The sequence below is a fragment of the Neovison vison genome, chromosome 2 (assembly GCF_020171115.1).
Source record: "Neovison vison isolate M4711 chromosome 2, ASM_NN_V1, whole genome shotgun sequence".
Taxonomy (NCBI): Eukaryota; Metazoa; Chordata; class Mammalia; order Carnivora; family Mustelidae; genus Neogale; species Neogale vison.
The window spans coordinates 55540330-55554727 of NC_058092.1; the positions used below are offsets into that span (position 1 = coordinate 55540330).

General features: G+C 42.1%; 1 long non-coding RNA gene across 1 annotated transcript; it reads left to right on the forward strand.

The window, feature by feature from the left end:
- The first annotated feature begins 315 nt into the window (after positions 1 to 315).
- LOC122900066 lies at positions 316 to 7648 on the forward strand. Its single transcript, XR_006383168.1, has 3 exons — positions 316 to 1163; positions 3915 to 3983; positions 7587 to 7648. It is a non-coding gene; the product is annotated as an uncharacterized LOC122900066 (long non-coding RNA).
- Positions 7649 to 14398: the final 6750 nt, after the last annotated feature.

Genomic DNA, 14398 nt, shown 5'->3' on the forward strand with positions numbered 1-14398 from the left:
GATTGATTCAGTAGGTTTTAGATACAGATTTTAAGTTTGTGTTCAATACATACTGTTTACATACTGTTCACAATGCAAATATGCATAATTTCTGTTCCCTCTCCTAGATATATCCCGTGAACTAGTGTTTGAGTGGCTTCTGGTCCCTTTCACTTCATCTTGGCTGATGTATTTTTGTTTCCTCCACAGAGATCCTTTGGTCTGTGGACCTCTATTCACCTAATTTTCTTTCTCTAAACTATGTAATTACAAATTTTCCCTATCTTCTGTAGTGTAGTTCATATATAATATTTTGTAAAACACTATTGTCACAATACTTACTTTTCTCTAAATGGAAAATTAAGAGTGGGCATTTTCTAAGTGAGGGTTGGTGAATTTCCATAGGGGAGGTGTATGCTCATGATCCTGGAGCTGTGTGACTGACTGACTGGCTCTGTATCACTGCCAAGTGCCAAAACACAAATAAGCTTCCCATACCTAATTCATATTCATGAAAATTGACATGGTGGAAAATCCTATGTGGGGAAGAACAAGAATTTCTAAATGTTAAGACTTTTATTCTAAAAATGATCTTTTTCTTTCTGTATTAAATAATTCCACTGATTAAGTTTTTAAATCATAAAATCAGGCCTTCAAGAATCAACTTTATCCTTTGCAAAATCTTACAGGGTCATCCCCCCAAGTCAAGGGCTGATGGAGTAGCTTCATTTTCTAATATCAGTTTTCCATAACCTCACTTATTAAGTGCCCTTAGTATACCGCTGACATCTTCTGACATCTGTAAGTACATTAGTTTTTCCTTTTCTGACCATGATTTTTTTTTATCTTCACTTGTTTTCACACTAGTTCCTATGACTTATTTAGGATGTATGATATGCTTAAAATGTCATTTTGCTTGCTGTTAAGAAATGTGAACACCATCTTAATGGCTACCTATTCTGTGAAGGACACTGAAGAACTGCCACATAAACTGGAGGCTGAACTCCATTCTCTGTGCAAATCGATGGTAAAGGCTTCTTCACACTGAAACGTCAGCAGGAACAAGTCTGCATATATCCTCTTACCAGCCAATATTTGGGCCTGCGCTTGTACAGCCTCTGTGCTTGGCCTGTCGCTTCAGGACATGCAGCACATTCTCTTCATCAAAGAGAAGGCGTTAGCAGGTAAGAGCTGTGGGTAGAAGTGTATGCTTAGCACTGAGGGTGAAACAGTAGGTACAATACGAAGGAAACCATTTACTAGGCTCTGTGCCATAGAATTTAGCTAAGTAAGATCTTCCTTGAGCTTAATATTTTGGTTAGAAATTAAGCAACATGAAATATATGTACAATTTCCCCAAGACTGTTTATTTTTAACATTTACTGTAGGGCTAATTATAACGGCTGTGGATCATTCAGGACTCATCCTGTTTTTCACTCCCATCCAGGGAGTGCTACTCTAAGAGTAGAGGGTCTCCTGATTTCCTAAAGTTTGGGAAAAGGGACGGAGAACTCAACGCAAATTTGGCCTGATTCTAAAACATTCACTTTCTGCTGTTACCATTAGCATGAATGCTTGACTGTAGCATGGGCTAATTGTGTCTTTCTATACACCAGCTAGAACTTAGAGAGTTCAGGGGGTTCTAAAATACATAGTTTTGCCCTTTTCTCTCTCAAAGAAGATGTACTCTGGATTAATTTAAGGACTATACACTTAAACTTTCTTTTTTTTTTTGAGGGGAGGTGGGGAAGGCCAGAGGAAAGGAGGAGAGAGAATCTACACCAAATGCGGGGCTTGATCTCAGGATCCTGAGGTCATGACCTGATCTGAAATCCACTTAACTGACTGATCCACCCAGGTACCCCTACACTTAAATTTTCTAAAGAGAACAGAAGCAATCTGGATCCTGAAGTGGTTTCTCCTAGAACTGTAAGCGATCCAGAGAGTGGCATCAGGCTAACTTGAGCCACCATAAATTCCTGACCAAAAAGAAAATCAAGATCTAGTGAAAGAGCTTGCTTCCAAAAGGGACGTTTTAGTACTTGACTCCTTCTCTGTCAGTAGTTGTGCTTTAGCTGAGTGAACATAAGGACGTGTTCTGGCTAGGAGCTCGTGCCAGGCATTCTGAGCATGGCTATTCCATTAGTCCCTTCTGCACACACAGTTGTGGTTGGTGGAAATTCATTTGGATGACAGGTTATTCCAAATAGCCTGCATTATGAGCTTCATGAACTGCTTTGCCGTGTGGCCTCTCTACTGTGTCTGTCACGGTTTGCATTTGTCTGCCGGTGTTTGGTAGACAGGAACATGCACTTAAAAACACAGTGCAAACACCTGAACTCTGCCCATCTAAAGTAAGGATGAAACTTATTGGCCAGTATCACGGGGCTGTGTTGGGATTTGAGAATCTCATGTAAGAAAGAAAAAAAAAATCACACAAAAAAATCTCGCTAGAGAGCCCCAGGTAAAGATCCAGTAGTAGTAGTAGTACATGTCTACAGTCCCTTATCTAAAATTCTTGTGGCCAGAATTTTTTAGATTTTAGAGAGGTACTATGTTTTAAAGAACACCCATAGTCAGGTCTAGAACCTATGGTAAAAAAAAAACACTTTTGTCCACCATAAAATGTATTCATATTCACACACATGCCAGGTCAGATATTGCTACTAAATGAGTTTGACAAAAAACTCAAGAAAAAACCTTAGATTTCAGAATCACACACTTACAGTAGCCTTCAAATTTTGCTAGCGCTCACTTGGCAGCTGAGTCCAATTTCCTCTACTTTGCTAGGGAACTGGCAAGGAGACCTGTAAATAGAAAGCCAGGCATAAACCAGCAGGTGTGTTTTGATATGTACGCAGCTCCAGCAGAACCCTGAAGACCCTGGGACTTCTAAAGCACCAACAAGTACCCTGTAAATGAAGCAACTGGTGAGAGGAGCCTGCCAAAGTCCAGATGGGACCTGGAGCCTCCCACACAGTCCCCTCATTTCACAGAAGGGGAAAACCTAAGACCCAAAATGGAAAAGGGATTTGTCTGAGAACCTCAAACTTGGCTACTTAGGCAAAGTCCAATTCCTCTGTCCTTTTCCTCCATGGTACTTACTAGTTTGTAATTCTGTATTCATGGCTAGAGCCTGGGGCTTGACCCTTGAGCTCAATCCTTGAGCTTGAGCACTGGCCCATCAGTCCCTGTGTCCATGAAAGTGAATTACTACCCACCCTTTAGCCAACCCATTATCGTGGCTAGGGAAGTGGCTGTCAAAAGGCAGCAGCTCTTTTGGGATTCATTTGGCTTCAGCAGTTGGGGAAGAGGCATTTCTTCAAAAGGAGCATGTGTTGATCACAGAGAAAGGTTCGTTTGGGAGCGAAAACTATCATATACCATTAATGAATAATTCCTGTTACATGCACTGTGCTAAACACTCATTATAAACCAATCCTCACAACATTACAGATTTTTACGAATGGGGAAACTCAGCTGTCTTGGAAGTTGAAAGACACACTTTCCAAAGGTCTGCATTTGTTCACCTAGTTTCCTAAGTTTGATCTTTGTGTTCAGGGAAGGTGTATGTTGCGGGGCAGAAAGCAGATGCTATTTGCAGACAACCTGTTCTGCCCTTTTTTCCAGTTAAGTCTGAATTCTGGAAAGGAGAAAGTCCCCCAAATTGGGAAAAAGCTGGTCAGTAGGTTCTGAAGAATAGTTAGAATGTGAGTTCTTTCTCTAGCAAGACCTCAGAGGAATGGTTGCAGGGGGTGTAGGACATGCTGGACTCCAGGCATTGAGACCTTCCCGTAGTAGCAAGCATCACTGTGCCAAAGTTTGGAATCTGCAATGCCACTTGCCTTCAAAGGATACCATGGAGATAGTCAATTAAGTTAGTACTTAAGCACTGACCATCAAGGACTAAAGACGATCCCTCTTCTATTTTCCAGGCACTGTGCATTTCCCTTGAATCTGGGTTAACCTTAGGGAAGGATCAGGATTGAATTACCTTCCAGGTGGTAAGATGGGGACTTAATCTAATTTAATTTAAAAGAATTGAGTAATTTGATGTTTCTTCCATACTCAAATATTACACTGCACTGCTTATTCTAGAAGGTTCTATGGACTCAGAGCAAAAAGTAGGCCAGACAGGAAGGCAAACTTAGATTCTGTTAAGAAAATACTTTTTCACAATGACCACTTGTTCAATAATGGAAATTTTCTGTGCCTGTTCCCTTACCTCTAAAATAAGGATAATAAAACTTAACTTTAAAGGAAGTTTTAAGGGATTAAAATATATCCACATATGTAAGGTGCTAAGAAAAAATTGCCTAGCTAGCAGGTAGCAAATGCTTAGTAAATTATTTTTACTGTGGCATAGCAAGTATTGTTTGCTATACTTCAAATAAAACCTTTTTGGAAAACACTGAAACCCAAGTTAAATACCTTTAAAATGTTCATCTTTGGTCTCCTGGAGTTCAGATAGTCAGTCTCCCTGAGTATCACAGACTTAATTATAAACAAAAATTAGAAACGGATTTCATTATCACCAGTTAATTCTACCTCCTAAAATAACTCGATGTTTATTCTCTGCTTTCACAACTACACTTTAGGACCCATCATTTCTCACTAGAACTGTACAGCAATTTTCTGTAGCTGATGTACTGATCTAACAGTCCCCTGCCTTTCTTTTCCCCCTCCCCAACCTGACAGTCATCTGCACAGCATCTTCAGTGATCCTGTTAGTGTGCACATCTGACGTACAGCGGTTCCGTTTAGGCACATCAACAGCCAGTAGGCCAAAGCTGCCTGGCGACTTTTTTCTTTTGTTCTAATTTGAATGCCTTTAAGCGGTGGGTACCACAGGTCCCACCACTAACTACTGTAAGTGTTGACTGCATTCATTCAGATTCACACTTTTTACCTGCCTGTAAGATACGAATTTGTCAACTCCTGACCTACAATCCCAGCACTGCAGCTGGCATGATCTTCCTAAAATGAAGACGAGGCCATATTTCTGCTGTGCTATGTTTACAAAATATAGCCATTAATCGGCTACTCTTTGTCTAGATGTGTTCATTCAGTAAATATTTATGGTGTGCCCAGTGCTGTTGTGCCAGGGATACTGCAGGGAACAGAACAGACCAACATCTGTGCCTCCACAAAGCTTAAATTTCATCAAAAGGGACAGGTACCACAGAGATAAAACACAAGAGAGGAATAGGGACAACGGTGGGGTGCAGTTTCAGATAGGCTGGTCGGGGAAGGCCCGCGGACGTGAGGGCATCTGCTATAAAGACAAAGGGGGTTGCATCCCAGACAGAAGCAGATACAGTGGCTAGAATGCTAGAGGGCTGCCCCTTCCAGTATCTCCTCGGTTGAATACTAGCTGTCCTTCAGGAATCAGCTCAAATGTCATTTCTCCAAGGAACTTCTTTCTACCATTCTCAGGATAATAGCCTTCTTATACATTTTTATATCTCAGATAGTTTCATCATTCTGTCATCATTCATAGAGATTGTTCTCAAAAGAATACACTGGAAAAAATTACCTGAAGGATAAGCACACATAATGAGGCATTCCTGATGACAATTCTCCTTTGGCATTCTAATATAGGGATGTTATCTGGGATTCTTTGGGAAGAAAAGATTTTAGAGTTAAAGTCCATATTTAAACTTATCAGCTGAAGGAGGCTGCACAAATTCCTTAGCTCTGCCTAAACCACTATTTGTGCAATAGTAAAGTGTTGTAATTTGAAAAGACACTGTGAAGGTCTAACTCCATGAAAGAACACAGCAGACCCTGAGTAAATTGCTTTTCATGCAAACTGCCTTCCATCATCTGGTCCCCTGCTGCCACAAGAGGGCCCCATCAGTAAGGCTGGAAAGGCCTGTCTGCTTTACCTTTGCAGTTAACAAGCTACCCCAGCTCATATCCAAAGCGCTAAATCCATGGTGTATGAACTGTGAAGGAAGAATGGCATTCAGTAGGCATACAGGGATGATGAGTTTGGTACCACCAAGGCTATTACAAACAGACTTGGAAAGACAAGAATCTAGTGTGCTGGTGAAGACCAAAGGTGTTTCGAGCCCAGCTGACGGATTTGAATGTGGGTTTCACAACCACACTGGACAATTTACCTTACTCAGCTCCATCTGTTAAATACGGTTTTGCTGGGTCTCTGCTAGGGGCTAGCTGCCAGCCCCAGGAACTCAGTCTAGCTTGATGAATGGGTGAACAATTGCTGTGAAGAGAGCTGTAGGGAAGTCCTGGGTATACCCAATAACTCTCACCTGCTATGGACACATGAAGGTACCAGCTCTGTGCTCTGCTCCTCTCAGCAGTGCCTCTTGTCTGGTGCTCCCCAGTAATGTCAGGTTTGTGCGTGGAAGGCAAGGTGGGACGAGAATCCAGCCAGAGGGCTGAATGAAAGAGCATTTATCTCACAAATTATAAAGTCAAATTCTATAAGGATTTTTAGAACTTGATTAAAACGTGCCTTAAAGGAAGTCTCTTTAGCAAATGATGTCAGTAAAGCTACACACAAAAGAATGGAGTTGGACCCTTATACCATATACAAAAACTAAAAATGGATATAGGACTTATATATAAGATAAAATTACAAAACTCTTAGAAGAAAATATAGGGGGAAAACTTCATGACAATGGATTAGACTTACCTCTTGGATATAACACCAAAAGCACAGTCAACAAACACAAAAAACATAAAACCACTACATCAAAATTTAAACCTGCATCAAAGGACACAAGAATGAAAATGCAACCTACAGAGTAGGAAAAAAATACTCGCAGACAACATATTTTATAAGGAATTGAAACTCAGAACATATAAAGAATGACACATCAACAAAAAAATCCAAGAATAAAATGGACTTGAATAGACATTTCTCCAGAGAAAGCATATAAATGGCCAACATGCATATGAAAAGATGCTCAAGCACCACTAATCATCACTAATCATTAGGAAAATACAAGTCAAAACTACCATATGATCACCTCACACACACTAGGCTGGCTACTTTCAGTAAAACAAAGTAAGTCTTAACAAGGATGTGATGAAATTGGGACTGTTGTACACACTGGTTAAAATGTAAAATACTGGGGGCACCTCGGTGGCTCAGTGGGTTAAGCCTCTGCCTTCGGCTCAGATCATGATCCTAGGGTCCTGGGATCGAGTCCCGAATCGGGCTCTCTGCTCGGCAGGGAGCCTGCTTCATCCTCTCTCTCGCTCTCTCTGCCTGCCTCTCTGCCTACTTGTGACCTCTATCAAATAAATAAAATCTTTAAAAAAAATTTTTTAAATGTAAAATGCTGCAACCACAATATAAAACAGTATGGCAGTTCCTCAAAAAAATGAAAATAGAATGACCAAATGACCCAGCAATTTCAAAAGAAATTTCAAAAGAGTACCTCTGCACATAGCACTACAGATTTTGTGTTCTCCCCACCTAAAATTTGTGTGTTAAAACCCTGTTCCCCAGTGTGATGGTATTTGGAGGTGGGCCTTTGGGAGGTAATTCGGTCATTAGGGTAGAGCCCTCATAAGATTAGTGTCTTTATAGGAACAGGCAAGACAAAACTTCCTCTCTGCTCTCCCATCAGGTGAGGATAAGAGAAGACGGATATCCCACAAACCCGGACGCAGGCTCTTACCAGACGCCAGATCTGCCAGCACCTTGATTTTGAACTTGCCAGCCTCTAGAACTGTGAGAATAAATGTTTGTTATCTAAGCCACCCATTCTATAGTAATTGTTACAGCAAACTGATTAAGACACCCAGTGTTTGCAGTATTATTTACAATGCCAAGGGTGGAAGCAGTCCAGTGTGTCCATCAAGAGATGGAATGGATAAATGTGCTATATACATACAATGGAATATTATTCAGCCTTAAAAGGAAAAAATTTTAACAGCATGCTACAACATGGCTGGACCTCAAGGACAATACGTTATGGGAAAGAAGCCAGGAGCAAAAAGACAACTACTGTATGATTTCACTTATATGAGGCTATCTAGAGTAGTCAAATTCATACACCGTAGAATTGTGGTTGCCAGGGCCTGGAAAGAAGGGGGACATGGGGAGCTGTTTAATGGGTATGAATTTCAGTTTTCCAAGATGAAAAAGTTCTAGAGACTGGGTTGTACAACAATGTGAATATACTTAATACTACTGAGCTGTACACTTAAAAATGATTAACATGGTAAATTTTACACTTATAGATATTTTGCCAGTTTGTTTTTAAGCCTTAACATACTCCTAATTCTGTTGAGTTTGCCTGTACCAAAATGCCTCTCTTGAGTGTCGTTTTATTTTAGGGTTATTTCGTGGTCAAGCTACTTAGAGGCTTCGACACCTGATTAAGCAGATGAAATATTTTAGAAGTAGAAAGACTAGCATTTCTTTCCTTTGATTTTAGCACAAGTATGCCAGAGACACTGGGTATTTATTCCTATGTGCTATTCATACAAAATACTTGTACGGTTATAAAGGAAAAATTCCTCCTGTGTCTTCTCTCAGTACTATACTATGTACCAAGCAAATCCGTAACACCGGCTGCATCAGCTACAACCCAGTCCTGACACTGTGGAATTAGCATCAGGTCCTGTAGTTCCCACAAGACCCACAGGCTCAGTCTCACATGACTATTACCGTGCGCCCCCCACTCCTTCCAAATAAATCCCAAGTCCAGGTGGTTAACCTGAGCATCTGGCCAACCAGCTACTAACCAGAGGTTCCCAGGACCTGCTTAGGTTTGAATACTGTGTTCGAGTAGCTCACAGGACTCAGGAGAACAGTTTATTTATTAAATTACCACTTTCTTACAAAAGGATATATCTCAGGAAGAGCCAGATGGAAGAGATGCACTGGGCAAGATGGGAAGGGGCGCGGAGCCTTCCGGCCCTGTCTTGGGAGCACCACCCTCCCAATACCTCCACACGTTCAGCAGCCTGGAATCTGTCCAAATCTTGTAGTTCAGGGATTTTTATGGAACCTTCCTTATGTTGACATGATTGATTAAATCACTGGCCATCAGTGACTGATTTAACCTCCAGTTCCTCTCCCCTTCACCTAGGAGGGTGGGGGAGCAGCCTGAAAGTTGCCAACACAAATCACTGTGGTTGGTTCCCCCCCAACCAGCTCCTGCCCATCCTTTCAGGTTCTCCAAAGGTCACCTCATTAAAAATTCAGGTGCAGTTGGTTGAAAGAGGCTCATTATGAATAACAAAAAACTCCCATTTCATCTTTATGTCTACGGAACTGTTTCAACTTTCAACAACTCAGGACAAAAATTATAGCGCTATAGGAACATCTTTTGTTATAAAGCACAAGAGTTTTAGGAACTGTGTGCCAGGAACAGGGACGAAGGCCAGATGCAAATTTCTCTCATAAATCACAGTTTCACGATGACAAACAGTATAACAAGGTTTCGGTCACCTGGATGCCATCCTCTTAAACGTGGGCAGACTTCTAGCTCCTTGCATGCACTTAGAAAGGAATGTTAATACATGTGTTCAGGAAAAAGTATTTATTTGACACCTTTACAAAAATATTTAGGCACATAATTTTCATGTTTATGTCACCTGATTTACATATCTCAATCCTTAGTACCTTTTAAAACACTAAAATGGTCATTTCGTAAATAGGATCTGTAGTGAAAAATACTGTGATAAGCCAACATTTGTAGACAAAAATCAGTTGATCGGCATGAGAAAGAAATATTTATGAACAAAATAATCTCTAAAAACATTTTTGTGAGTTAATAAATCTAACCAGTAGATTTCTTTTTTAAAAAGTAATTCAAAAAGAAAGTTTAAAAAAACCCACCAGTGAGTGTCTCTTCTTACCGTCACGAAGTGGCGCCCTCACGCAAGACCTAGCAGACCAGTTCAGAACACAGTCCCGGCGCCAGAGGCTCCCAAACCCCAACCACGGAGAGCTACGCCCACTCAGGCGGAGTGCGGAGCCAGTGCGTTTCACTCGGAAAAGGGAAGAAGGAATGTCTGGCCTGTGGAGCCTGTATAGGAGCTACACCTTAAGGAGACAAACTGGGAAAGCGTAACCAGCATCACCATTCTGAGGTGAAGACAGAAAATCGTTTTTTCTTTTGAAATTCACCACCAAAAGAAAAGCAACTTCGTTCTTTTTTTAAAAAATAGGTGGAATGACCTGCATCACATAATGGCCACAATTATATCCAGTAGGTACTTTAAAAAAAAAAGAACCTGTTATTTAAACACTCCAGAGGCAACAAAGTGCAGGATCAAGTTTTTCAAGACATATACCCACTGCCCAGGCCTCCAGCGTTTTAAGGAGCAGAGATGAAGGACCTAGTTTGCCTACGGTCTCCCCATGATGTCATGACATAATGACACTCGCTGGGTGCCTCCTATGTATGAAGCATCGTGCTGAATAGTTTCACATCCGTTATCATTTATTGTGACTATTACTGTTTTCCCATCAATTACAGCCTTATTCAGAGGAGGAGCCGATACAGAAGTGTCCCCCTTTATTCACAGGGGATATGTTCCAAGGTCCCTAGTGGATGCCTGAAGCCACAGAGAGTACTGAACCCTATACATGTTTTTTCCTATATGTACATGATAAAGTTTAATTTATAAATTAGGCACAGTAAGGGATTAACAATAATAAAATAGAAAAATTATGCGGTCATAAAAGTTACATAAGCATGGAGTCTCTCAAAGTGTCTTATTGAACTGTACTCCCCTCACCCCGTGATGACGTGAGATGATAAAATGTCCACGTGATGAGATGGAACGGGGTGAATGACGCAGACATTGTGACATAGCATTAAGCTACTACTGACCTTCTGACCTTATGTCAGGAGGATCATCTGCTTCCAGACCTCGGTTGACCACGGATAACTGAAACCGAGGGAAGGGAAACGGAGAAGGGGGGACTCCTGGACTACATAGTTATGGGGAAGAAAGAATATGTGAAATAGAGGGAGAGGAAGCCAGACTAGTCACAGACTCTAACCGCCGGACACTTCGCTCAGAACTAGAAGAGTAGCAGGTATTGAAAAAGTCCTTTTAGATGAAGAAAACGCTTTGGCTCTACGGGTGGGTGGGACACCCGTAATCTGTGGTAACTGCCAACTGCTCTTCGTTACAAACAGCTGACTCCTTTCACCCTCTTCCTCTTAATATGCGCCTGGCTAAAGAATTATACATTCCTTGAGAACAAGAACTGTCCTATTTACGGTGGTTTCCCCAGAGCTTGCCATAAGGCTCTGGCATAAAAAAGATGCTCAATAAATCTCTGTTCACCGATAAGACCACAATAACAAAAATAGGTCCAAAATACTAAAGCACTATTCCAAACCAGTCAAATATGAAACTCTTCTAGTCTTTCCGTGAAAAACACATTTCAGTGTTACTGACCCAAACTTTCCATGGATTCTTGATACGATAGGACTACAGAAAACTTGCAGACACGTGTTTTTTTAAACCAACTTGCAAGTTGGAGCCTAGCAATGACTGACTTATAAAATCAACACCCATAGGAAGCAATTACAAATCACCTGACACGCTGACAATGCGCAGTCTGGTCAGCCAGGGTTCTCTGAATCAATCCGGCACAGACTAAAAAGCAGGATGGCCAAAGAGGACTTTGGTTTTTGTTAACTCAAGAAGAGGAGCCACTAGTCAGAATTTGGTTTTCAAAATTCTCACCACAGCTTATCTGTCTCAAAGGGCAAATGAAGGGTTTAACTATAAAGCTGCCTCTCTTTCCCCAGGAGGTAATTAGTAGTTCACAGAATCTTTGCTTTGTAAAATATCAACCTTGGGGCAAAATCCAGACATTCTGGGCGACGTCAGAGCACCAGGTAAACCTCTAGTTCATTAAAACCAAGCCTGCATATAATTGAAAAACTCCAAAAACAGTTGGCCAGTCTCTTCAGTCCTAACTTCCCCAGGCTGCTTTCTCTTATCTTGGCATGTTGGTGGAAGTGAAAGGGGGGCATCTAGGAAGCAGAACCTGGACAAGGCAGAAGATGAAACTCTCATTGCTGTTTCTGGACAGTCAGCAAGTTCAGCACGGGCTTGGGGGGTGGGGGAGACGCCAAGGTCATGTGCATTCAGTGAGGCTGTAATGACACACTATTTTCTCAAACCTAGAGAGATGACAGATCTTCAAGAACCTGACCCCCAAGAAGCAGTTCGACCCCTCCTGGGGTTCTAACCTAACAGCTCTAGACACATCCAAAGGCCTTTCATGACAAGAAATTCTACAACACAAATTATCTCTAAAGTCAAAGTTCCCTCCATGTGCCTCAATAGAAGGAACAGAACCACTAAAATTAACTCTCACAATGCCTTTCCACCTTATCCAGGCAAAACCAGGCAGGGGCAGGCAACATTCACAGCCAGAGTTTATAGCAACTGAGGCCAGCCTGGAAATGATACAGAAGCTCTGGCATCACTGTCCTCTCTCTGCAAAGCCTATCCTCTCTGAGTCCAAATTCAACGAAGCACTTGCCTCCTTTGAAGAGCTCAAGCTAACCCAGCATCTTCCATTTCCTCACTCTCAGAGGAAAAGGAAAGTTTATCAATGGCAGCATGGTACAACAGAAGAAACATGAATTTTTACTTCTTAACAAGTCACCTACTTCCTGGGAGTCTTGTCTTGTTTTGATAAAACAGAGACCAAAAAAACCATCTTATAATAAAGAAATATCCTATGTTCCCCCCCACCCCCCCCCGCAAATTTTCTCAGATCAGATGACCCTGAAAAAAAGGAGCCTTAGGAGCTTTTAGCTTGGAAGTTGGCCATGGGGCTAATTCTAGGGACCCAATACCACTGGTCTGGCTTTAGTAAAGACAAATCCAAATACAGGAAACACATGGATATGAAAATGACCTCCATTTTTTAAAAATAAAAAGAAATCAAAACCTTCCAAGCCTCCTGTTAAGTAAGCCAGCAAAATACTAATTGTTTGGATCAGTAGAGCCCTGTGGATTCCAAACCCAGTGAAAAAGAAGTTAGTGCGGACCAGTGCAAAAGTACCCAGCCTCTTCTGCACTGACTGCACAACCGGCCTGTGCAAACACTCAGACCCAAAGTCAATGGATGTCTCTGAGCCGGCTCACAGGGCTGTGTGTGAGGGAAGCCCCTTCTCATCCACAGAGACAGCGCAGGCACCGCCTATTCACAGCTGCTCTCCCAAGATGCAGCAGAAGTCCTGCGAGAAGCTGCCACGCCCAAGGAGTAGGGGCTGTAGGTGAGAGTACCTGAGGAGACCGAAATGCTCCTGCCGTGTAAACTCTAAGTGGGGACTGCCACACAGAGACCATGCCTGGACAACACGGAGACATCTCAGCAGGCTTGCCCTCAAACCAGCACACTCAGGAATGGAAGACCTCGCTGCAGCAATTCAAAAAGGAGTAAAAAGAATAGCAACCAAACCCAGAAGAGGGAAGCACAGCAAAGAGATGGGGGCCACCTTGCAGGCCGGCCATTCTCCCTCAGAGAAGAAGGGCTGGGCTGCATGGTTTCCAAAATGCAGCTCTTCATATGACTCTTGATCTTGGGGTCAGGAGTTCAGGCTCCACGTTGGGTACAGAGTTTACTTTAAAAAAAAATTAAAACGAAACAACTGTTTAAATAAATAAAATGCAGCTCTTCACATGCATGACATCTCCTGTCGTAGCTTCTGGTTTCACCATTGTGGGGCAGACAGGGGCGGGTGCTTCTAAGCGCATTCACAGACTCGCAGTAGCTAAGAGCTGAAAAAGTTCCTGTGGCTTGTTCAGGGTCACAGCATCTCCTGAATGGATCGTAAAGTTAAATCTCCTCTCTTAACCCTCAGTCACAATAACAGGAGTAAGATCATTCAGCTACCTCCAAAAACATCCCGGTACCCCCAGCACTTAGCAGAATGCCAGGTACATATTATATACCCGGCACCTTTGAGTTGAATCAATGAATCCTACAGATGAATAAATGAGAAAAGGGCCTACCTTCTCCATCCCTTCATTATCGCCATCCTACACAACAAAGAGGGAATATAGCATAACTTCAAGGAATGCACTGTGCCTGTCCCAGGAGTCCTCAGGGAAGCCAACGTGGAAACCCATACAGCTTCAAAGCCCACATGGTTTTTTAGTGCCAAAGCTGTCATCTTAAGCAAATGCAGTGATACTACCCTTATGAAGGAAATGCAGTTGTTAAGAAACAAAAGTCAAGAAGGAGAAATTGCAGATACTTGGCTGCATTTCCAGCAGAAGGCAGGCTAACCTGCCTCTCTGTGCTGCAGCCATCCAACTGAGGCTCCAGCTGGGGCACTATGTAAATGCAGCTCTAAGGGACACCTGGATTTCAAACTACGGAACAATATTGTCAAAACACCGATGTTTCACTGTCGGCATAAAAGAAATAAATTAAAAAGTCCGG